The sequence below is a fragment of the Leucoraja erinacea genome, chromosome 13 (genome assembly GCF_028641065.1).
Source record: "Leucoraja erinacea ecotype New England chromosome 13, Leri_hhj_1, whole genome shotgun sequence".
NCBI classification, from domain to species: domain Eukaryota; kingdom Metazoa; phylum Chordata; class Chondrichthyes; order Rajiformes; family Rajidae; genus Leucoraja; species Leucoraja erinaceus.
The window spans coordinates 44925263-44949970 of record NC_073389.1 but is presented as its reverse complement, the minus strand read 5'-3'; positions in this window follow the sequence as shown (position 1 = coordinate 44949970).

Genomic DNA, 24708 nt, shown 5'->3' with positions numbered 1-24708 from the left:
AAAGCTCTTGTTGGGTGCTATTCAGTCAGCGGAAAGACAATACATGATTACAATCGAGCCACTTACAGTGTATAGATACATGATAAAGGGCCTGCCCCACTTGGACGACCTAATCCACGAGTTTAGAAGACCCTAGAGGAGTTGAAAAAAATGTCAAGGTCGTGTTGACTCGCCGAAGTAAAAGACCTCCTATGACTACGTCTACGACCTCCTACGAATATGTCTATGACCTCCTAGGACCCCCCTCGACCACAGTCTTCCACACCCAAGACCAACTACGACTAGCTACGAGTGGAAAATGATCACATGATAAAATTATGTCATGTTTACATTTTTTTTCTCGGACCAGTTACCGACCGACGACTATCTACGACTACCATCACGACATACTACGACCTACCTACGAGTAAAACGTATCAATTTTTTCTATGCTGACCTTTTTTTTTACGTGGCCATTTTTTTATCAGGCTAGAAAAAACGCTGCGCCCTACTTGAGGCCATGAGTACGCAGAGACCACTCACAAGCATGAGGAAGAGTTATGAAGTCCTCCTATGACCTCGTGGCGACCATGCTGCGAGTATGAATCAAGGGTAAACTCGGCAGAGGTTGCCAATTAGGTTGTGAAAGTGGGACAGGGGCTTAAGGGGATAACTTTTTGCGCAAGGTAAAGCCAGAAAAGTCCGATCAAAGATAGTCTGAGCATCACCAACGAGGTAGATAGGAATTCAGGATTGCTCCCTGGTTGTGGTGGAGGAGCGCTGCTGCTGCAGCTGCTGCCGCTGCTGCTGCAGCTGCTGCCGCTGCTGCTGCCGCTGCTGCTGCCGCTGCTGCTGCTGAGTCGGAGGCTGCTACTGCGGGTCTGCGGACGGCGGCACCGGGAGCCCGCGGATCCCTGGAGGGAGACCGCTTTTCGGGGCTCCTGCAACGGCGAATTCTCCCGCCCGAGTTGCGGGGTCGAAGAGCTCCTGGAGCGGGGCCTACATCACTGCCCCGCGCGGCTGGAATGGCCGCGGGACTTTGCGAGCGCACACCGGGGGCTCCAACACCAAGACCCAGTGTGCGACCTCGCACCACCCGGCGTGGCTTCAATGGCCGCGGGACAATCGCCATCGCCAGCCGGGGGCTTTGACTTTGACTCTGACATCGGGGGGGGGGGGAGAGTGCAGTGGAGAGATAAGTTTTTTTGGCCTTCCATCACAGCTATGTGATGGATGTTTATGTAAAATGTAATTATGTTGTGTCTGGGGTCTATTTGTGTGTAATGTATGGCTGCAGAAACGGCATTTCGTTTGGACCTCCAGGGGTCCAAATGACAATTAAATTGACTCTCTTGACTCTCTCTAGTGAGAGTTGTAGGGGACATGCCAAACCTATGCCTTCTAAGGAAGTAGAGGCATTGATAAAGAGGTAAATAAGAACAACAGAATAGTAGATAATTTATGTGAATTTATGTGAAGATATGGAAGATCCTGGAAGATATGGGTAGCTCAATGAATAAACAAAAAGTTACCAGGCAGGTATAGCAAGTAATTAAAATGAATGAAATGAATAATAAAGTGAAAATTTATTCCGGTGGGTGGAATAAAACAATAGGGAAGCCTTACCACTTCTGTACAGCACTTATATGAAATGAACAACAAAAAAAAAACTGCTGGAAGAACTCAATGGGTCAGGCAGCCTCTGTGGTAGGGAATAGATCCATTGACATTTTGAGTCTGGGCCCTTCTTCAAGGTAGAGTAATAGCTGGTAGAAATAAGTCCGGGGAAGGGGTAGGGAGAGAGCTGGCAAGTGATAGGTAAGGAGGGAAAACAAACTGCTGGAGGAATTCAATGGTTCAGACTGCATCCGTGAAGGGGAAATGGTGGGGCTACTTTTTGGGGTTGAATCCATCTCGTTGTGCTCCATAGATGCTGACCCTCTGAATTCCTCCATCAGCTCAGTTGTTGCTCAAGATTCCAGCATCAAAGTTCTCTTGTGGCAGATGTCATGTGGGGGAGGTGATTAGTGGAGAACATGAAACCTGATAATGAAGGAAGGTAAGGCTTGAACTGCAGAACTGGAGGGAGAGCAGCTGGGTAGATTGAAACAGGCAAAAGTGTAGGGGGGGGGGGGGGGGGATATGTAGAAATTGGAGGAGATAGAGGAGGAGAGAAGAACTAGATGACAGGGGAGCGGGTAAAAAAAGACGTATGTAGGATAACGCTATTTTTTCAGATTCAATTTTAATTGTCATTGTCAGTGTACAGTACAGAGACAACCAGATATATCCACAGTAACCTGGATATATCTCAGAAGGAGAAAGGAGAGGAGGCATGATTTGCCTGTAAATGGAGAATTCTATGTTCATGCCATTGGGTTGTAGATTAGCTAAATGGGATATAAGGTGCCGTTCTTCCAGTTTGCATCTTGGCTCCCTGGAAAAGGCACAGAACAGACAGGCCTGTATCAAAATGGGTCATGGAAATGAAGTGGATGGCACCTGAAGGCTCCAGCTGGCCCTGGTCTTTACAGCCCAATTATAGGGCTAAGCAATTGTCTAGACTAATTTGATTCTGCACTACACTTTCACTCCCAATCCTGATGTCAAAACCTCTAAGCATTCAGTTAAGCTTTGGTTGTAGGCCATCAACATTTATCCTATTAATGGCTAGGGGTACTTGGTTCCTCAACTGGAATCCACAAGGCTGCTTTGCCTGCAAAACACTGAACGTGGTTCATTCAAGACATTATATTTGCTCTTGGATTGCAGTCCTTGAGGTTACACAACTATTTAACTTTTGATTGTCAGAGACACATCCTGATTTTCCTTATTCTATTCCATTTTCATAAGTTGATAAGTCATAGGAGCAGAGGTAGGCATTGGGCTGATTGAGTCTACTCCATACAGTCATGGCTGGTCTATCTTTCCCTCCCAACCCCATTCTCCTGCATTCTCCCTGTAACCTACGACACCATTACTAATCAAGTACCTGTCAATCTCTGCTTTAAAAAGACTTGGTCTCTATAGCTGTCTGTGACAATTAATTCATGTTCGTAAGTTCATAAGTGACAGAAACAGAACATATAAAATTCTTAAGTGTATAGAAACATATAAAATTCTTAAGGGATTGGACAGGCTTGATGCAAGAAAAATGTTCCCAATGTTGGGGGAGTCCAGAACCAGGGGTGTAGGAAGGAACTGCAGATGCTGGTTTAAACCAAAGATAGACACAAAATAACTGGAGTAACTTAGCAGGACAGGCAGCATCTCTGGAGAGAAGTAATTGGTGACGTTTCGGGTCAAGTCTGAAGAAGGGTATGGACCCGAAACATCACCAATTACTTCTCTCCAGAAGGACTCTGCCTGTCCCGCTGAGTTACTCCAGCTTTTTGTGTCTATCTCCAGAACCAGGGATCATAGTTTAAGAATAAGGGGTAAGCCATTTAGGACTGAGATGAGGAAAAACTTTTTCACCTAGAGTTATGAATCTGGAATTCTCTGCCACAGAAGGCAGTGGAGGCCAATTCACTGGATGTTTACAAGAGAGAGTTAGGTTTAGCTCTTAGGGCTAATGGAATCAAGGGATTTAGGGAAAAAGCAGGAATGGGGTACTGATTTTGGATGATCAGCCATGATCATATTGAATGGCAGTGCTGATTCGAAGGGCCGAATGATGTACTCCTGCATCTATTTTCTATGTTTCTAATTATGCCATTCGGCCCATCGGCTACTGCACCATTCAATCCTGGCTGATCTATCTTCCCCTCTTAACCCCATTCTCCTGCCTTCTCCCCATAACCCCTGGCACCTGTATTAATCTAGAATCTATCTACCTCTGCCTTAAAAATATCCATTGACTTGGCCTCCACAGACTTCTGTGGCAATGAATTCTGCAGATTCATCACTGTCTGGCCAAAGTAATTTCTTCTCATCTCCTTTCTATAGGTACGTTCTTTTATTCTAAGGTTTAAACTCAAAGCCAGTAAAGCAATTTGAGTAATCTTGGAGTGAATGTCATCTGTACCAGCAGTGCTCCTCGTATACATTTAGATGTAACTACTGTTAATCATGTTGTTTCTATTCCTGGCTGCTCATTAGCATTTTCGAAGGCAAAAGCACAGCAACTAAATCAAAACAAATTATTTTTGAAAGATCTTCAGAATCTCAAAATCAATATGTATTTTCACAATGAACTTAAGTTTTGAAACTTAGACTCAACTTAAACTTAAAATGAACCTGTATTCACATATTCACCGGCTCAGAAAATAAAACCAGTTTACGTGGATCTGCCAGATCATATTAGCAATTCAGGCATTTACAGCATTTGCATTTGATTCTCTGGCACAACCGACTGCTTAAGTCACATCTCCTGTCTGTTACCCAGCCTGCTGGTGACTGTGTTGTCATTGTATGATCCTCCATGCTCGGAGCATGTTTCATGGTTGGAAGCAGAGAATGGTGGGGGAAGATTGTTTATCAGACTGGAGGCCTGTGAGTGCTTTTGGCTTAAGTGATGAACCCATTCCATTAGGGGGGGAGCAGGGGGGGAGAGCAGGGGGGGGAGGAGGAGGGGGGGATGGGGAGGGGGGGGGGGGAGGAGGGGGGGGGGAGGAGGGGGAGGAGAGAGAGGTGGGGGGGGGACGTCACTCGCAGTGCACAGATCCAATACGGCAGCATGCAGACCCATTGTGACATCATCAGCCAAAACCAGACTTTTTTTCCAAAGTTATTTCAGATTTTTGAACATTTTCATCAATAACTCGAGAAATAAAGCATGAATTTTTCAGATATGGCGATTTGGGACTCCACGGGATAAACCTCTACTGGAATATGTAAACATTTTACCGTTAGCGCGTCGTTTTTTCGAGAAGATGTGATCACACACACACTCGCACACATGCACACACACACACAAACACACACAAAAGATCAGAGTTTTAATAGTTAATAGATTACTGGACACTGCCAATCCTCACTTATCTCCATCAGCCTGGTCCTAAAACAGTGGTTGCAACGGAATCATAGCTGCAAGAAAACTAATGATAATGGTCTCAAGGACCCCATGAAGGCTGCTCTTGACAACAACAACTCATAGGTAATATGATGATTCCCAACAACTCAGAGCCACAATGTCCACTGTGTTTGAACTCCTCTGATGTCAACTATAATGGCACCTTGAGGAGGCTCATTTTGGTTGATTATTGTCATGTGTACCGAGATATAGTGAAAAAGTGTGTTTGCATGTTATCATCAGGTCATGCTGCATATGACTACAATCAAGTCAGATGCTAGTACCAGAGGGAGTGTAAAGAGAAAAATGTAGTCTTGCATTTCAGGGCTTCTTTACCAGAAAACTGAGAATAGCTGAGCGATATAGAAATTAATTAACCACAAATGCAAGGCATTTCTGGATTGGAAATCCACCAGGCCATGCAAGTTAAGCAGTGGCTTTATTGGCAACGTTCAACAGTTACGGTGGCAGTCAGGGCAGCACTGTGGTGTAGCGGTAGAGTTGCTGCCTTACAGCGCCAGAGACCTGGGTTCGATCCTGACTACGGGTGCTTGGCTGTATGGAGTTTGTACGCTCTCCCCGTGTTCTGCATGTGTGTTCTCCGGGATCTTCGATTTCCTCCCACACTCCAAAAATATACAGGTTTGTAGGTTAATTGGCTTGGTGTAAATGTAACATTTACACCAAGGGTAGTGTTAACATGCGGGGATCGCTGGTCAGTGGGCCGAAGGGCCTGTTTCTACACTGTATCTTTAAAGTAATCTAAACTAAGTTACCCTGTGACATAATCTGGAAGAATTGAGGCCAAATGCTGTAGCGAAGGGATTGTGTGATTTATACAAAGATTTTATAAAAATCCAAATTAAGAAAGGGTACATGATTAATAAATATAGCTGCTTGGTTGAAACAGTAGCAAGAAAATACTCAGAACATGTTCATATATAACTCAAAGCTAAATTAAAGGCCTTAGGCCAAGAATGTCAATGCTTCAGGAAGAAGTGGGCGGTGAGACAGAATGAAAGCAAGAATTTTAGACAGGAGAAAGAAACATGGACAAGAATGTGTGCTATTCCAGCTAATTTGAGACAAGTGATAGAATTACAGTACAACAATGACATGGCAAATTGTAAGCACTAGATGGTGAAATGGAAGAAAGTGTTCAGCTGCCTACAGACTGCAGTGTTTAAAGATAGGCTTCAGGCATGGTCTGAATGACTTAGGAACAGGAACTGGATGACTTGGGAACTTAGGAACTGAGTCACATGCTTTTTGCTGTGTAATGCCTCATAAAGGTAAAATAAATTCACAATGATCAGGTAAATCTGTCCAAACTGCAAGAGAGGGAACACAAGGAGCTGTTATAAAACCATATACAAATACGTTAACATTTCAGGCTGAAAAGCCAACAGAATTGGAAAACAAAAAAAACTTGCATGTTCTAAATTGCAGAGGGATGGAGAAAATTTCTGTAATCGGATATGTGTCAAAGATTGTCTACATGACATAAGCACTAAATACCTTTGCCGATTTATAGATTTATTCCCATTTATTTAATCATTAAAAATCCACGTTTGATCAAGGTTTTGTTCACCTGCCTTAAAATTCCTTACACAGCTGGTGATCAACTTTCATTTGATTACACTCCTACGAAGTTCCTTGGAATCATTTCAATGCAGAAGATTAAAGAGGCAATAGAAATGCAAGTTGTTTGATGGTTGTAGAGATCATAAAACCATGGCATTGGATCAGAATTAGCTGATATGACCCAGCAAGACTACTTCGCCATGCAAACATGGCTGATCTGTACTATAAATGGCAGAGAGGTTAAGTACAAATCAGGCATTGGAGGACTCAGATGGGAAAGCTAACCCGTGGCACGACAATGGCTAAGGACATATAGAGAGAGAACAGATGGAGAGTGGACATATAGAGTGAAACTCAGTCATCACCACCCCATGATATTGCATTAAATCCAATTCAAAATATTGGTCAACGGCATGTAGATTGGGCACGAGGGATCTTATGATATTTAATAGTAAGATTAAACGAGAACTTACCAGTTTGAAGTTTGATCTGTATTTTATGAGGAGTTACGATGAGGGATTACGTGAAGAAGCCCGCCCCAGGACGCATTGCGGCATACTTCAAAGCAGCGGTGTGGAATCACAGATAGACACAAGTATTTGAAGTAACATAGTAAAGAATAAAGAGACATCAATTTATCAGTTTGATCCATGTAATGAGGGTGGGAGCGGAGGGCACGTAATCCCTCATCGTAACTCCTCATAAAATACAGATCAAACTTCAAACTGGTAAGTTCTCGTTTAATCTTACTATTTTACTTCGGAGTCACGTGAGTGACTACGTGAAGATTTCAAAGCTTCTGTGATTTCAAACCGTGTAACAGCTTTATATCACTCGCTGCCGAAGCCTTTGAGGGAGGAAGCGTGTTATCATAATCAACCAATGAATCTGTTTATAGAAAAACAATGGTATTTTTACAATAACACTGAAGAAATTTAAATGCTCCCCTTGGCTAATTTAAAATATTTGCAGATCGGAATCTTTCCTGCAAATAAAAACAGGTTTTGTCAACAGTTTATAATAAATTATTTCTCTGAACGTTTACCCCCACCATTCTGCTGTAGTCAGGATGTGGTTTACAGGCACGTCCATTCTTTTGCCGTTGACGTGGAAGCTTGTCCTGGAATGAAAAACTTTGTACATGTTAGTTTTATCCCAGGAGCTTTAATACCTGCTTGAGCCATCTCAAAAAAGGCTTGTTACCCGACCACAAGGTTTTTTGTGACCAACCCACAAGGCTTTTCATCTCCCTCGAATAATTAGGTTGTGTCTATGTAAGGTAATAGGGTCATGGCACATTACCGTGTTTCTTGGCGGGTAAGCCCGGGTTTTATGACTGGATAAGGTGTTCCTGGTTTGGTTTGACCATTCCCTGGACAATGATAGAGATCTGGTCTGAAGCTATGAGCATGGTGTCCAGTAGTAAATAGGAGTAGTGACTGGACCCTCTGTGCTGCTCCGTGTGCCTTCAACAATGTGTTTAGTGCATAGAAGGTTCAGGTTTAGGGATCTGGCTGGTGGGTATCCCCTGAAGTATGGTTAACCACTGTGACATCCCATATATGGGTGTACCTGGTCTAGGGGTTTAGAGTTTTAATACCCTTCAAATTTACCACCAGCCAGTGACCCCATGGCCTGTTGTCCTGTAGCTGTTTTGAAACAACAGGCAGGGCAATTCTAGCTGTGTTGATGGTACTGTAGCCGAATCCTTCATCGTGATGAAGGTTCTCCAGGAATTCCAGTTCGTAGTAACTGTATCGGATGAGTAGGTTCTCCCTGTATCCTTGCAGTACTTCTCTTGATGCTGGACAAGTGTTGTAGTCCAGTGGATGTTCAAAAGGATGCTGACATGGTGTCGATTGTTCAGTATAACAATCCCAGTCCCAGATGAGGCTTGTGCAGAATCTGCAGCTCAGGAGCTTAATTTTCCCATGGCACAGTTGACTTGTGCCCGGCTCCGATTGTTAATAATTCTGGGTACTGGGAAATACCATCCAAGTTTCAACAACCATGTCATGGCGTAAAGTGAAACAATGGCTGCATAAGTCCGTCAGGTACTATCAAATACCTGAAGCAGAATCCTTTTGTACTGTGCGTTGTTCTCGATTGGTGAGGCAGAAGGGAAAAATACATAGAATTAATTTCACCAATGCAGCGTGAACGCATTTGTCTATCAATATTATAAATACATTCTTGAATGACAACATGACCTATAGGTCAGAAAAGTTAATATATATAGCTGACGAGCTTTCTGCTGGAACTATCTGTCCCAGAGAAATTTTCAATGAAGATTCCACTGCCCCAGGGTCTGGTTTCCCCCGCGACATACATAGGACATCCCCAAACACCTGGTGATATAGCGTTGATGCAAATAATCGATATCAGATTCACATTCCATTTTAATTGTCATTGTCAGTGTGCAGTACAGAGACAATGAAATGCATTAATATCTGTTGCGTCATATAGCTTGATAGTTTTGTTAAAACTTTATATGAAAACATCTAATTGATGTTGTCCTTAATATTATGTGACCTGGTGTCTGTCACTGTATTTTGCTTACCTGGCAGGTAAGTTGTTGATAGTCAAATACATCTTTGGATATACCATTGCCAAATTGTTTTGACCAACTTGTCATATGATACCGACTTTATGCTGCCCATATGGTTAATATAGGCCACCTCCATAGTGTAGTCTATTTATACCCATACATGCAAGTGCTTTAAAACTCATAAAATTCACCCGAACATTTTTTAGATAATTAATGCCCAGTATAAGTGGTAACCCCACCACTGTCTTTCTGATATTACTTCAGTGGGTAACTTCATGAGATGCTCAATGACAACCTATATGTTGTTTTTGATACTAAGATCTGAATCATGTAGACAGAAATGGTACCATTTTTTCCCAATTACTCTGTTATTTGTCGAGTAGTTGGTAGTTTGACCATTAATTTGTTGCTTGTTTGTGCCAATTCAACTATGTTGTCTCTTGGCAACATTATAGTTACGTGGACTGAATTAATATGAAACCCAAGATAGTCCAGGAAAGCGCTCTATATGCTGGTAGGAACCAGACCCACCTACCTCCATGGTTATTGGCGGTTTTGTGTTTTCTGTTTTCTGAGTGCTTTTGTTCTGAGGACGTGCTGGCGACGTTGGGGGGAGGCGCATTTTCCAGGGGGTCCGCGGCGGGCCCTGATCTAAAAGATCTTTGGGGATAGTGCGGCCCCAAGCGTTCACCAGTCCCATATTCTAGACGTCGACTGGTGGATGCCGTGGGGTGCTGCTGCTTGGGTATCGGAAGTCGTGGTTTGCTCGTCCCGGGGCCTGCCCTCATGATGCCGAAGGTTTTTGATGCCTCTTCCATCTCCTTCAGCTTTTTGTTCAGATCTCTCCCAAATAGCAGTGAGTCTGCCTCCGCAGCTGGGGCTTTGCTCAAGCCTGCAAATTTTGAGATTGAGGGCAGGTGTTATATTTCCCTTCAGAGATTGTTTAGTTCGAATTGTGTGGTACACCTTAATACCAGCACTTTCTGCTGGTATGTGTTCATCTCGTTATCTCCACAGAACGAGCATAGACTGTGATAGCTGACGTCAGGAGCCTTCGGATCCGCTGTAGCTTGAGTTTTTATGCCCGCATAAGGGCCCCCACAATCGCAGATTTTGCTGTTTGAGGCTTTTTCCCCTTAAGGGCCTCACAGTTCTCTGGTGCTGTATATTCTTGCAGCTCCTCGGCGAGCACCTTTTTTAGTAGAGGTTTGTGCTGGCTGCCATTGTTTTGGCTCCGGCGGTGCTCCAGCCCGTGGGGTTGCTACGAAGCGGTCCACCACACCCAACAGCTGTTCCTGATCCTGCACCTCATGCATACTCCCGATTTTGTCCGCCTGCCCCATTTGCAGACCAGCCCTGCCCTGGTCACCAATGCTAGCCTCCTGCTCCAACCCGTGGTATGAGGGTAGCAAAGGGCAGTGCCTGACACGACACTATGGAGGAGGTGCCTGTCCTGTCTCGCCGGGAGCGCTGCTGTTCCCGGTGGACCTTCTCCTCCAGGAGCTGCTAAATGCAGCTCAGGCGGCTGTCTCTCTCTGCTTTGGTAGAGACATGTCCCCCTCCGACGAATCGGAGACGACCGGCCGTTTGGCTTCCTGGCCGCTTTCCCAGTCCGCCGTGCAGGCTCTGGCGAGACTGGCTTGGCTCGGTCTCAGGGATAGCGAAAAACGCTCTGCGAGCGACGCTGCCGCCGGTTGCTGCCCCGCTGGTAGAGTTGGAGCGGGGCAGTTTCTCTTTGCGAGTTTTTTGCGTTGTTCCTGAAACCTGCAATAAAACACAACTGCAAACTCACCTTTCCAATGCCCAAGAGCCGCTCCTGCAGCTCAGGCAGTTGTCTCTCCCCCTCCTGGGTGGAGAGACGTCCCAGTCCGATGTCGGCTCCACCGCCCGGTTTTACACACATTTTACACACTGCTCAGGCGCTAGCGGGCTGGCTCGGTCGCGGTGTCGGGTTTGCGGACCGCCCGCTAAGCGGTCCTACCGCCTGTTGCTGCCCAATGACGTTCTTTCGTCGAGTGGGCAGGTGCAGCATTTTCCCCCCCAGCCCGCTGCTGATGCTGCCGGGCTTGGTGCAGTGTCGGGAGCGGGCCGCTGATTAGCGGTCCTTGCTCTCTCTCTCTCTCTGCACTCGGGCTGCTGCTCACCTGCACTCGGGCTGCAGCGCACTCACGCCAGCACTGCACAGTGGGTCCCCTTACCGGCTCCGCAAATGTCGGAAGCCTCCTCCCACCCGCCTGCCTGCCTCCCTGGGCAGTACTCGAGGGCGAGCGAGGACTGAGGGGAACCTCCACGCAGTGCTAGCGCCGTCTTCCTGCGCTCTCTTGATGTCGCCCCTGTGGAGAGTTACCGCACCGGCACAGCTCCCATCCATGGTCCGCCGTGAGTGCGGTCCTGGTGGCGTCTTTGCTCCCCTCCCGCGAACGGAAAAAACTCCTCCCGGAGTCCAAGGGGCCCGCTTGCATGCCCTGCGGGGAACAAGCAGACGCAAAGGGGCTGTAAAAATAAAGGTAAGTACTTACCTAAACTTAGTTTTTCTCATTTCTGCGGGAGCCCTGTCTCCTGCCTGCCGCTGTTGCCTGCTGAAACGTAATGCCGCAATGCGTCCTGGGGCGGGCTTCTTCACATAGTCACTCACGTGACTCCGAAGTAAAATCCTACTATTTCCGATGTATTAGGCTTTGGGTACCATTTTCAGTTTCTCTTGTTGGGATCCTGGCAAAATGGATCGCCCAACTGCTTTAGGACTTGCCCTGTTTTAAGTGTGGATGTACATTTTTCTTGTACCTGTAATAGGATTTCAGCCTCAGGACAACTGAAGACAAATAGACGAAAGGACTCAATGTGCTGGAATACCTCAGCAGGACAGGCAGCATCTCTGGGGAACATGGATAGGTGACATTTCAGGCCAAGAGCCTTCTCCAGACACCTCTTCTGCCTTGGCAAGGCCACCAGCATAATTAAGGACAACTCTCACCCCAGTCAGTCCCTCTTCTCCCGCTTCGCATCAGGCAAGAGATACAGAAGTGTGAAAACGCACACCTCCAGATTCAGGGCCAGTTTCTTCCCAGCTGTAATCAGGTAAGTGCACCATCCTATCAACAACAAGACGGTAGTCCTGAGCTACTATTTACCTCATTGTGGACACTCGGACTATCTTTAATTAGACCTTACTGGACTTTATCTTGCACTGAACGTTATACACTTTATCCTATTATAATTATACACTATGGGGGGCTCGATTGTAATCGTGTATATTTTTTCCGCAAACTGGTTAGCAGGCAAACAAAAAGCTTTTGTAACTTGGTGCATGTGACAATAAACAAAACTAACTTAGTATCTCAGGAGATGCTAGAGTTACTTCAGCATTTTGTGTCCTTTTTTGTATTGACTGGCATCTGCAGTTCTTTGTTTCTACATCAAGATGAATAGATGCTATCGGTGTTCAAATAAACTGGGAATTCGACGATGCTCAGAAAATCAAGATAAAAGCCTGAAATTCTATTTTCAGTGTCTAGGAATAACTGGTAATGCAGCTTTTAATACCTATTAACAGTCCATCATATTGGTGAGTCTGGGATCAACCACGAGCCAAACAAAGCATGGATGACAGCTATCCTACCCTGAAAGCTGTGTTTTAAGAACTAATCCAGAGTGTCCTTGTGGCCGTCTTCGTTATTGACTTTCCATATTTTTAAATTTAACTTTCATCGCTGCCGGAGTGGGATTCAGATCACTAATCTAGTAATTTAACTGCAGCGTTGCCATCACCATACGGCACCCTCAGGAATGTAAGGTATCGTCAGATATGATTGTAGGTCAGGTCCCTGGAGTAGTGTTGACTCAGTGAGGCAGGCGTACTGACATCTAAATTACTGCTGCTACAAAGAAGAAACTCGCATGCCTTAAAACAGGGATTGCCCTTCTGACCAAACCTGGTCCCTCTTTGCAGCTAGAATAACACAGTCTTCTCCTTCCACAGGCTTGAGAGTTGTCCTTCCTCTACATTGCTCTACATTCCCAGTACAACGTTCATGGTGGTGCTGGACAAACCTGTATCCACTTATCTCTGAAACAAGATCTTTGAGAAGTCATTGTGATTTGTAACTTAGAAACCATTTCAGAAACAATGCATGTGTTCTCCAATTAATTGAACATTTTGGTAATTGTATAAGAAGGAACTGCAGATGCTGGAAAATCGAAGGTAGACAAAAGTGCTGGAGAAACTCAGCAGGTGCAGCAGCATCTATGGAGTGAAGGAAATAGGCAACGTTTCGGGCCAAAACCCTTCTTCAGACTGATGTAGGGTGGGGAGAAGAAAGGAAAAAGGAAGAGGAGGAGCCCGAGGGCTGAGGAGGAGCTGAGAGGGGGAGGAGACAGCAAGGACTACCGGAAATTGGAGAATTCAATGTTTATGCCGTTAGGGTGCAGACTGCCCAAGCGGAATATGAGGTGCAGCTCCTCCAATTTCCGATGGTGCTCACTCTGGCCAGGGAGGAGGCCCAGGACAGAGAGGTCGGATTCGGAATGGGAAGGGGAGTTGAAGTGCTGAGTCACCGGGAGATCAGGTTGGTTAATGCAGACCGAGCGGAGGTGTTCGACGAAACGATTGCCAAGCCTACGCTTGGTCTCACCGATGTAGATCAGCTGACATCTAGAGCAGCGGATGCAATAGATGAGGTTGGATGAGATGCAGGTGAACCTCTGTTGCACCTGGAACGACTGCTTGGGTCCTTGCATGGAGTCGAGAGAGGAGGTAAAACGACAAGTGTAGCATTTCTTGTCATGGGATGATCAGCCATGATCACATCGAATGGCGGTGCTGGCTTGAAGGGCCAAATGGCCTGCTCCTGCACCTGTTGTCTATTGAAACATTAACTGTTTTTCCTTTCTGCAGATGCTGCTTAACTGGCTGTTCTTCCAATATTTTCTTTTTGGTTCAGATTCCAGCAACAGTTTTCCAATATTATAATGGCAGATTTACCCCAGAATTCCAACTCCTCCTCTGTGCCAGATTACCATAGCCCACAACGCTCTGACCTTTCAAAAATATATTCAACTCCATTTGAAATATCATTAATGAGCTGGCCTTTGCAACTCTCTGGGGGAGAGAATTCCAGAGATTAAACATGAAAGGAGATTTCTACCTACCCTGGTTTTAAATTACTGGCTTCTTATCTTGAAACAATGTTCCCTTGTCTGGGACTCTGCCACTTGTGTATCCACCCATTTCAACATCTACCACCATGTCTCCTGACGTATACTTCAATTACATAATCCTTCACTGACTCCAAAGAATACAGACTCAACCTGTTTAATCTCTCATTCAAGGAATCAGCCTGGCAAATCTCCTTTGGACTGCCACCAATGCCACTATCCCTTCATAGATAAGTAGATTAAAACTGTGTTCAGTGCTCCCAATGTGACCTCAGCAAAACGGTGCCAAATGTTATCGAACCATTGCCATTTCAAAATCCAACTCCCTTTAACAAAGGCCAATCATTTAGTCTGACTTAACTACCTGCTGTACCTTCCTGCTAACCTTTTATGATTCCTATGTAAGAACGCCCAGATCCTCTGCACTTCGCTTTTTTCCCTATAGAAACCTAATTTGCCAGGTTTTCACCTGTCTACCTCCCCTTGCAGAGTCAATGTTCTTATCATCTCATTATGGCCATCCACCTATTTTGGAATCATCCATCTTTAGTTTAGTTTAGTTTAGTTTAGAGATGCAGCGTGGAACAGCCCCTTCGGCCCACCAAGCCCCCGCCGATCTCTGCACACTAACAATATCCTACACACACGAGGGATAATTTACAATTTCACCAAGCCAATTAGCCTACAAACATGTGCGTCTTTTGAGTCTGGGAGGAAACCGGAGCATCCGGAGTAAATCCACACAGGACATGGGGAAATCCGGTAGGCGGCGCGACTCTGGTCAGCAGCGGCCTCTGCAGCCTGTCCGCGTTTTTATTATTTTTTGTCTATGTTTATATGTAGTTTTTGTTATTTATGTTGGGGTGTGTGAGTGGGGGGGTGGGGGTGGGGTGGGGGGGGGGGGGGAAACTTTTAAATTTCTCCCTGCACTGGAGACCCGACCTTTTTTCGTCGGGTCTCAGTTGTCGTTGAGGCCGCAACGAGGAGCGGCCTCCAACAGGAAGAAGCCGGGGACTCAGGTGCCGACTCACCGTCAACATCGCGGGGCTGGCGAGACCGGAGCGGGTGGAGCGGTGGAGGAGCGCTGCTGCTGCTGCTGCTGCTGCTACCGGAGAGTCGGAGGCTCCAACGGCAGGTCTGTGGACGGCGGCACCGGGAGCCCGCGGGTCCCTGGAGGGAGACCGCTTTTCAGGGCTCCTGCAACGGCGACTTCTCCCGCCCGAGTTGCGGGGTCGAAGAGCTCCTGGAGCGGGGCCTTACAGCACCGCCCCGCGCGGCTTGGAATGGCCGCGGGACACTGCGAGCGCACGCCGGGGACTCCAACATCAAGACCCGGTGTGCGACCTCGCACCACCCGGCGTGGCTTTAATGGCCGCGGGACAATTGCCATCGCCAGTCGGGGGCTTTGACTTTGACTCTGACATCGGGGGGGGGGGGGGGGTAGAGTGCAGTGGAGAGATAAGTTTTTTTTTTGGCCTTCCATCACAGCTATGTGATGGATGTTTATGTAAAATGTAAATTATGTTGTGTCTGGGGTCTATTTGTGTGTAATGTATGGCTGCAGAAACGGCATTTCATTTGGACCTCCAGGGGTCCAAATGACAATTAAATAGACTATTGACTATTGACTATTGACTATTGAGAACGTACAAACTCAATACAGACAGCACCCATAGTCAGGATCAAATCCAGGTCAGGCACTGTAAAGCAGCAACTCTGCCGCTGCGCCACTGTGCTGCCCCTATGTCCGTGGTATTGCCTCCGTTTTTCTCTCTCCCAATATTCTGGGCATTGTGACAGTCTTGCCATTCGCAAAATCTTTGCCCTCATTTGTCTTTATCATTGCTCTCAAATGCTGCCATTGGGAGGACTTAGCCCATCAACCACAATGAAACTCCTCAGCCAACCACCGGCCACACCCTTTCAGAAGCATCCCTTTATCTAGGTATGTTACAAAACCTACCTGAATCATGGCTGAGCATCTGCCCTACCCCGTGTGCGCGATTTTGTCGCTGTTTAGAGGGGGCGGGTTTAAAACGCGATTTTTACTAGGCTGTTGCAATCGAAAATGTTCAGCCTAGTAAATCATTAACGGAAAATCGCTGAAAGACCCCGTCGCAAAAGGTATTATTAGTTTTTATGGCCTTGTATAATAGTTATAGTAGTTTAAAAATCACTCTCTAAACTCGCAACCTCTCGCAGCCTCAGGGTTTTATAAAGCAAACAATTAAAGGTATGTACCTTATTTTTACATTAAAAGGGGCTTCTTAAGAACCCTGTATATAAAGTTTTCTATAGCAAGTAGTTCATTTTGGGCTCTTTATATCCCGCAGTATTTTTCTGGGCACTTGAGGGCACAAATCCAGCGCAATGTGAACGTTCTAAACCAGCGCGTTCACAGGAACCCACTAGAAAGCCGATTTAAATTGACTTTAATTTACAGCAATTGAACACTAAATTCCTTCCATTTGGCCTATAAATTTGATGTAAATTAGATTTAAAAATCATGTTTTATTGTGAATTATTTGTGAATATTATTTGGACACTTGGGCTATTTAAAAATGTTAATCATTTATTAAGAAATGGATAGATGGTTAGATCTAGTAATTGAAGTTTGAAATTAGCTACAATTGGGTAACTGACTAATTATATGTTTTAATTTCAGGTCATCCAAGTAAGATTATTTTATATTTGTTTCAGAATGCTTCAATCTATTATAACTGAAAATTTCATTCAGTTCTCTTAATTTTTAAGAAGGTTATGGGCTTTTGACTGTCCACGATCACAGCTTTTTTGTTATGTCCATAGAAAATCAATAGGGAACAAGATGCTAATTTCCGAGTATGAAAATGGCCATAACTTTTTTATTACTTGAGATATGAAAGTGAATTAGGTGTCAAATTAAACTTATTGTTATGCTTTATCTGATGGGATAAATTGCAGACTTGATTTTTTAAATCTCAAAATTTTGTAACATTGCTACTTTACCCATCCATCCCTTCCCCATCTTCTCCGCACCTTCTGCCCAACTTGCTTAATGTCTTTCCCTAATACCGATGAAGAATCTTTGCCCTGAAATGTTAGGTCTCTATCATTCCACAAAAGTGACCTGACCTGCTGAGGATTTTCACATATTTTGCTTTTATTTTATTTTCAGTGATTCAGCTGGTAGAGTTGCTGCCTCACAGTGCCTGAGACCTGGGTTTGCTCCCGACCTCAGATGCAATTTGTGTGGAGTTTGCGCCTTTGCCCTAGGAATGAGTGGGTTTCCTGCAGGTTTGCTCTGGTTTGCTCCCAAAGATGTATGTTTGTACGTTAATTGGCCTCTTTGTAATTGCCCCTTGTAGATTGTCCCTAGTGGGCAGGATAGTATGAGGTGATCGCTGGTCAGTGCATACTTTGTGGGCCGAAGGGCCTGTTTTAGCCCTGGATTTCTAAACTAAAATCTTTAAACTAACTAAGCATGGATAGGTGACATTACGGGTTGGGATCCTTCTTCAGACATATATATCGATAGATTTACATACATGAATATGGAATCGCTAGTCTCTTTGGACTTTCACAATGTTAATGTATCAAATCACCATTTAAAAAACGAATATTCTTACTCCTGTGAAATGGGAATTAACAAATATTGCTCACCCTAAATGTTATTATGAGGAGGAGCTGAATAGACTTTTTAAATCTAGCGCTGTTTGAACAATAAAGATTTGAATCTCTCACATAAATATCTACTTACTTTAATTTGTTTCAAAGAAAACACAACCGAAAGATGATCTGGTCCATCAGCTATGACCTGACCCTTCTGAGTACAGGATGTTACCATTGGAGCAATGGGCAGCAGAATTGCAGGTAGTTTCTCACGTTATTGTGCAGGCATCAGGAACCTGACACGGTGTCGCTGCAGCAGACTGAAACGTCTGGACATTTTCCTGACTCAATGGAAAATAATCCACAAAAGGTTTTCACATTAAGGTGGTGGATGTATGGAAGTATGGAATAAGCTGCAAGAGAAGATAGTTGAGGCAGAGACTATCCCAACATTTAAAAGCAGTCTGAAGTAGGGTTTTGGCCCGAAACGTTGCCTATTTCCTTCGCTCCATAGATGCTGCTGCACCCGCTGAGCTTCTCCAGCTTTTTTGTGTACCTTCGATTTTCCAGCATCTGCAGTTCCTTCTTAAACATTTAAAAGCAGTTAGACAGGTACATTGATTAGACAGATTTGGAGGGATATGGGCCAAATGCTGGCGGGTGGGACTAGTGTAGCTGGGACCTGGAGACCACTGTGGGTAAGTTGCGCCAAAGGGCCTGTTTCCACACTGTATCACTATATGACTATGACATTAGCAGCAGCAGATTTTATTGGAGTGAAGTGGGGTGAGCTGATCGCTGGCCATGAGTACTGAATGGTATGGTATGGTACCTTATTTGTCACACATACCGAGGTACAGTGAAATTCATTTTTGTATACAGCTAGTACAAGTATCACTATACATAAGCACTTAGATACATATTAGATTAGCATCTCAGCCACAGTATAGTTGTACAGTAGCAGTATACAGAGTCGCCAGTTTAGTGCAATTTTGAAGTCCCAGTTGTTGTAATTGCTGGGTTCTTGACCTGTCCATGAAGGTCTGTTGTCCTGGCATTGTTGCAGCGTCGGCCTGGCTAAGTGTAGCCGTTGGCGTCCTCCGCCTCTGCTCCACCGCTGTTGGCTACGTCCGGTCCATGTGCTCGGCTTTTGGTGCGGTGTCCGGTCCAGCTGAGCCCCAGGCTGCTGCAAGGCCTCCAGCGGCCCACTCCACCATCGATGCAAATGAAAGGGATATAGGGGACTCTGGAGGCATGGAAGCTTAGTTGATTGTGCTACTTGCCACATCTTACAGAAACATTTAATATTCTTAAGGGATTGGACAGGCTAGATGCAGGAAACTTTTTTCCCAATGTTGGGGGAGTCCAGAACCAGGGGTCACAGTTTAAGAATAAGGGGTAGGCCATTTAGGACTGAGATGAGAAAAAAACTTTTTCACCCAGGGAGTTGTAAATCTGTGGAATTCTCTGCCACAGAAGATTGTGGAAGCCAATTCACTGTATGTTTTCAAGAGAGAGATTTTGCTCTTAGGGCTAAAGGAATCAAGGGATATGGGGAAAAAGCAGGAACAGGGTATGGATTTTGAATGATCAGCCATGATCATATTGAATGGTGGTACTGGCTCGAAGGGCCCAGTGGCCCACTCCTGCACCTATTTTCTTAAAAGGAATAATTTAAACACACTGTATTTGCATTTTCCAACATGGATAGTGGCCTCATTAATAGAGTCATATAGTCGTTGAATCATATAGCACGGAAACAGGTCCATCGGCCAAACTTGTCCATGCATCCAGGGGGCCCCATCTAAGCAAGTCCCATTTGCTCATGTTTGGTCCATCTTTATATGACGAAAACTCTCATCTTGTTTGTTTGCGTTTGTTTGCCCGGTTTGTATTTGCGCAAAATCCATAGCGCTACAATTTTTGCCCCACCTTACTCACCAATGTCTTGTGATGTAAATTAAACCAGTTTCGTTCAGATTGATGGTATATTTTACAAGTTATTGACAATTTAAACAAAAAAATAAAACAGCGCCCCCCCACTTGCCGTCTTTACTTGACTAGCATCACAAAGGACACCTCACGGGTCCTCAGCGCTGCCTTTCCACAAATTTCAGACCACCATCTTTATTTCCTTTCGCCTCACAATGGGGACGGGTAAGTTTCCTTCCATTTTATTGCTGCTCCGGTCCCGAGGTGGGGGGGGAGAGGAGCGGCACCCGTGGCTGCTACGCCGTGCCCGCAGGGAGGGAGGGTGCGGGGAGGGAGAGGAGCAGGACCCAGGCCCACGGGGAGGGAGAGGAGTGTTGCGAGACCAGGCCTCATGTGACAGAGGCCCAACGGGTCTAATATTCCTCTAAATCTTTCCTATCCATGTATCTGTTTAGTTTATTGTCACGTGTACCAAGGTAGAGTGAAAGGCTTGTGTTGCATGCCAACCAATCAGTAGAAGGACAATACATGATTACAATCGATCCATTTACAGTGTATAGATACATAATAAGGGAATAACGTTTAGATAAGGGAATAACATTCAGGATAAGGGAATAACGTTCTTGCCTTTGCGTCTTTTAAAATGCTATTAAAGTATCTGCCTTAACTGCCTCATCTGGCAACTCATTCCATATACCCACCACCTTCAGAGTGAACAAGTTGGCCCTCAGGTTCATATTAAATCTTTCCCCTCTCACTGTAAACTTATGACCTCTGGTTTTGATTCCCCTACCTTGAGTAAAAGTCTCTGTGCATTCACGCTATCTATTCCCTTTCTTGATTTTATACAACTTTATAAGGTCACCCTTCAGCCTCTTGTGCTTGCCATTGGTTAGAAGGGATAGGAGCCTGAAATGTCCAGGTTCATGAACAGCTTCTTCCCTATAACCATCAGGCTATTAAACACAGCAACCTCCAAATAGGCTCTGAACTGTATAGCCTTGTGGACATTATTTTTACACTATTATTGTCTGTTTTTCTATATTGATGTTTATTATGGGTTTTACAGAATAGTATGTTTACATATCTGATTAGGAAGGAACTGCAGATGCTGGTTTAAACCGAAGATAGACACAAAACGCTGGAGTAAATCTGCGGTAAATCAGGCAGCATCTCGGGAGTGAAGGAATCGGTGACGTTTCGGATCGACACCCATCTTCATATCTGTTGTGCTGCCGCAAGTAAAAATTTCATTATTCTGTATCGGGACCTATGACAGTAAAACACTCTTGGCTGTTGATTCTTGACTCCGATGAAGAAAGTCCTAGCCTGCCCAACCTCCCCCTATAGCGAAGGCCCTCAAGTCCTGGCAACATCCTCGTAAATTTTCTCTGCGTTGTTTCCAGCTTCATGACATGCTTCCTTTTCAAAAGGAAGTATATCCAGCTCTGTCTCGAGCATGAGGTGGTATCTGACTGCTGGATTGCTTTGGATTTCCATGTGTGGCCCAGTAAGTGTGGAGGTGCATGGTAAGCTAGGCCGAGAATGGCGGGCTGCCTCACACGATTTCTATCCGTACATCAGCTAGATTTATTTCAATATATTGTACTGATAACTCGGTGCACTTTGACTGATGCAGCTGTACTTTGATTTTTTTCCAATGGATATTTAAAAGAAAACTGAAAAATATATTTTAGAGATTTTTGGGGTTAGCACATTGGCGCAGCGGTAGAATTGCTGCCCTACATCCGATTTCGGTCCTGAGTACCGGTACTGTCTGTTCTGAGTTTGTACGTTTTCCCGTGAACTGCATGGGTTTTCTCCAGGATCTCTGGTTACCTTCCACACTCCAAAGATGTTCAGGTTTGTAGGTTAATTGGCTTCTGTGAATCGTCAATAGTGTTATTTGGCCCATTGTAATTGTAAATTGTCCCTAGACTGTGTAGGATAGTGTTAGTGTGCAGGGATCGCTGGTCGGCGCGGACTCGGTTGGCCGAAGAGCCTGTTTCCGCATTGTATCTCTCTAAACTAGACTAAGAAGCAGCAGGAAAACAGGCCCTTCAGCCCACCAAGTCCATGCAGATCATCGATCACCTGTTCACACTAGTTCTGTGCTTTCCTACTTTCCCACTTCCCACACACTAGGGACAATTTTCAGAAGCCAATTTTATTGAGGCCAAGATTTAGAGAGGCCAAGATATGTTTTGCAATGAATATTCAGTTCCCCACCTGTGCATTAACTGTCTCAGGGAAAAAAAAACTAAAAGCAAATTTTATTGAGCAGAGCACGTAACCACATATTTAAATGAGGAAATATTTCCAGTTAATCCTTTACCTTGACAAAGCTGAAAACTGGTTGAGCTCCTTTGCCCAAAGATTACATTTCCGTCACCTCCTTCCCAACATAAGTAATTAAAGAACATCAACAAAACGTTTCTGAAGGCTTTTCAAATAGAGCGCAATGCACTGGACATTCAGATAGTGAAAGGATTCAGAGTCTGACGTATCTCTGTCTCATCATGGGGTGCAGGACATCGCAATGGATTATTTTAATGGCTTCAGTTTACTGTAAGTTTACTGTTGTCTGTTGTATTTTAACTATATGAATGTTCTATTCTGAAGTTTCTCTGGGGATATTTTAATGCAAGGGAGAGTCATATTTGTTGAATACATATGCTTGAATTAATGTATTATTAATGGATCAAATGTTTGCCACATAAATCATAATAGGATTGAGCAGAATTAACATGGGTTAAGAAAAAGAAAATCATTTTGACTAATCTGCTGAAGTTTTTTGAGGATATGGGCTGTAGAATAGTTAAGGGGTGACCAGTCAATGTGATGTATTTGGATTCTTCTAAAGCATTTGCTATGGCTCCACACTGGTATTTGGTGAACAGATTAGACAACATGGAGGTAGACACAAAAACCTGGAGTAACTTAGCGGGACAGGCAGTGTGATGTCTGGGCACGAAATGTGATATATGTAATATAAATATATGTGTAATCTAAAGTAGAAGCTTGTGAAACTCGTGCCTGAGCTTCGTGATGGAGGCCAAGTAATTAGATTGTGTAATCTAAAGTGGAAACTCATGCCTGGGCCTCAAGACTGAGGCCAGGTGACCTTTAATTATAAAAAGCAGTGATTGCTGAATAAAGATGCTCTTCAACTCTAATTCGGTGGTGGACGTGTCTTCTTGTGCTAGTCACAACAGAACCTTGCCTCCGACAGAAACCTTTACAGGCAGCATCTCTGGAGAGAAGGAATGGATGACGTTTTGGGTCGAGACCCTTCTTCAGACAAACATGGGATTGGAGGAACTTACTGATATGGATATTGAAACGAGGAACTGCAGATGCAGGTTTACAAAGAAGGACACAAGGTGGGAGGCAGGCAGCATCCCTGGAGGACATGGACAGGTGACAATTTGGGTCTGGATTCAATCGGTTTGAAGAAGGGACCCGATCTGAAGCGTCGCCTATCCATGTTCTCTAGGGATGTAATGACTGACCACCTGAGTCATTCCAGCACTTTGTGTCTTTTACTGATATGGATGTTATTGGGCAGAAAGCATTGTGTGAGCATAAACAGATTCTCTTCAGATTCTTTGTCAGCGATTAGACTTAAATGGCCAAATGTCAAAAGATTAATTTTTGAATGGATACTAAATTCGGTGGGATTGTGAGTGCAGGAGTAGAGTAAAGTAACTTCAAGGCATTACGTGCAAGTTGAATGAGCTGATGTAATTTAACGTGGGGAATGTGAATTAATATTGTTAATGCACAAAACAGAAATGCAGATTTTTTTTTTATATTGTGAGAGATTGAGGCGAAAGTAATATTCAAAGGGCTCTGGGTGTCAATGTACACAAATCACAACAAGTCAACATACGATTGCAATAGGAGATTAGGAAGGTAAATGATATATTTGTCTTTATTATGAGAGGATTGGAATAGAGTAAGGAATTCTTGCTGCAAATGGATTGGGTCTTGATAAGAATATCCACGAAGTAATGTGCACAGCTTTGGTGTCATAGTGACAGAGAAGAAGAGCTTGCAAGCAGATCCTTTGTCTCAATGAGTCCATGCAGACCGTCAATCACCCATTTACACCAATCCTACATTTGTACAATCCTACCAATGGTGTACCTCTGGCGCAGCGGTAGAGTTGCTGCCTTACAGCGCCAGAGACACGGATTTGATCCTGACTACGGCTGTGGTCTGTACGGAGTTTGTATGTTCTCCATGTAACAATGTGGGGTTTTTCCCGGTTTCTTCCCACACCCCAAAGACGTACAGGTTTGTAGGTTAATTGGCTTTGGTGTAATTGTAAATTCTCCCTAGTGCGTAGGATAGTGCTAGTGTGTGGGGATCGCTGGTCGGCACGGACTCGGTTGGCCAAAGGGACTGTACCACTAAAACTGAAAAACACTGTCTTGTAAATTGTACCTTCCTCGGAGAGATACAACACAGAAACAGGTCGCGAGCATGCAGAGTATCAGGAACCCTTTTAGACTTTAGAAAGGTTCAGCGTGGAAACAGGCCCTTTGGCCCACCGTGTCCGTGCCGACCAGCGATCAGCCCATACACCTACACACTAGGGACAATTTATAATTTACAGACACCATTTAACCTACAAAGTTCTAGGTCTTTAGAGAGTAGGAGGAAAATGGAGCAGCTGGAGAAAACCCATGTGGTCACAGGGAGAACATACAAGCTTCATACATACATCATACAGGATTGAACCCGGGTCTCTGGTGTTGTAAGGCAGCAACATTACTGCTGTGCCACTGTGACGCCCCTTTTTAAAGAGGTTGGGGGGGGGGGGGGAAGTGATGAGGGGAGGGACCCATTTGCACAAATCTTACATTAATCCCATTGTTTTTATTCTCCCCACATTCTCTGT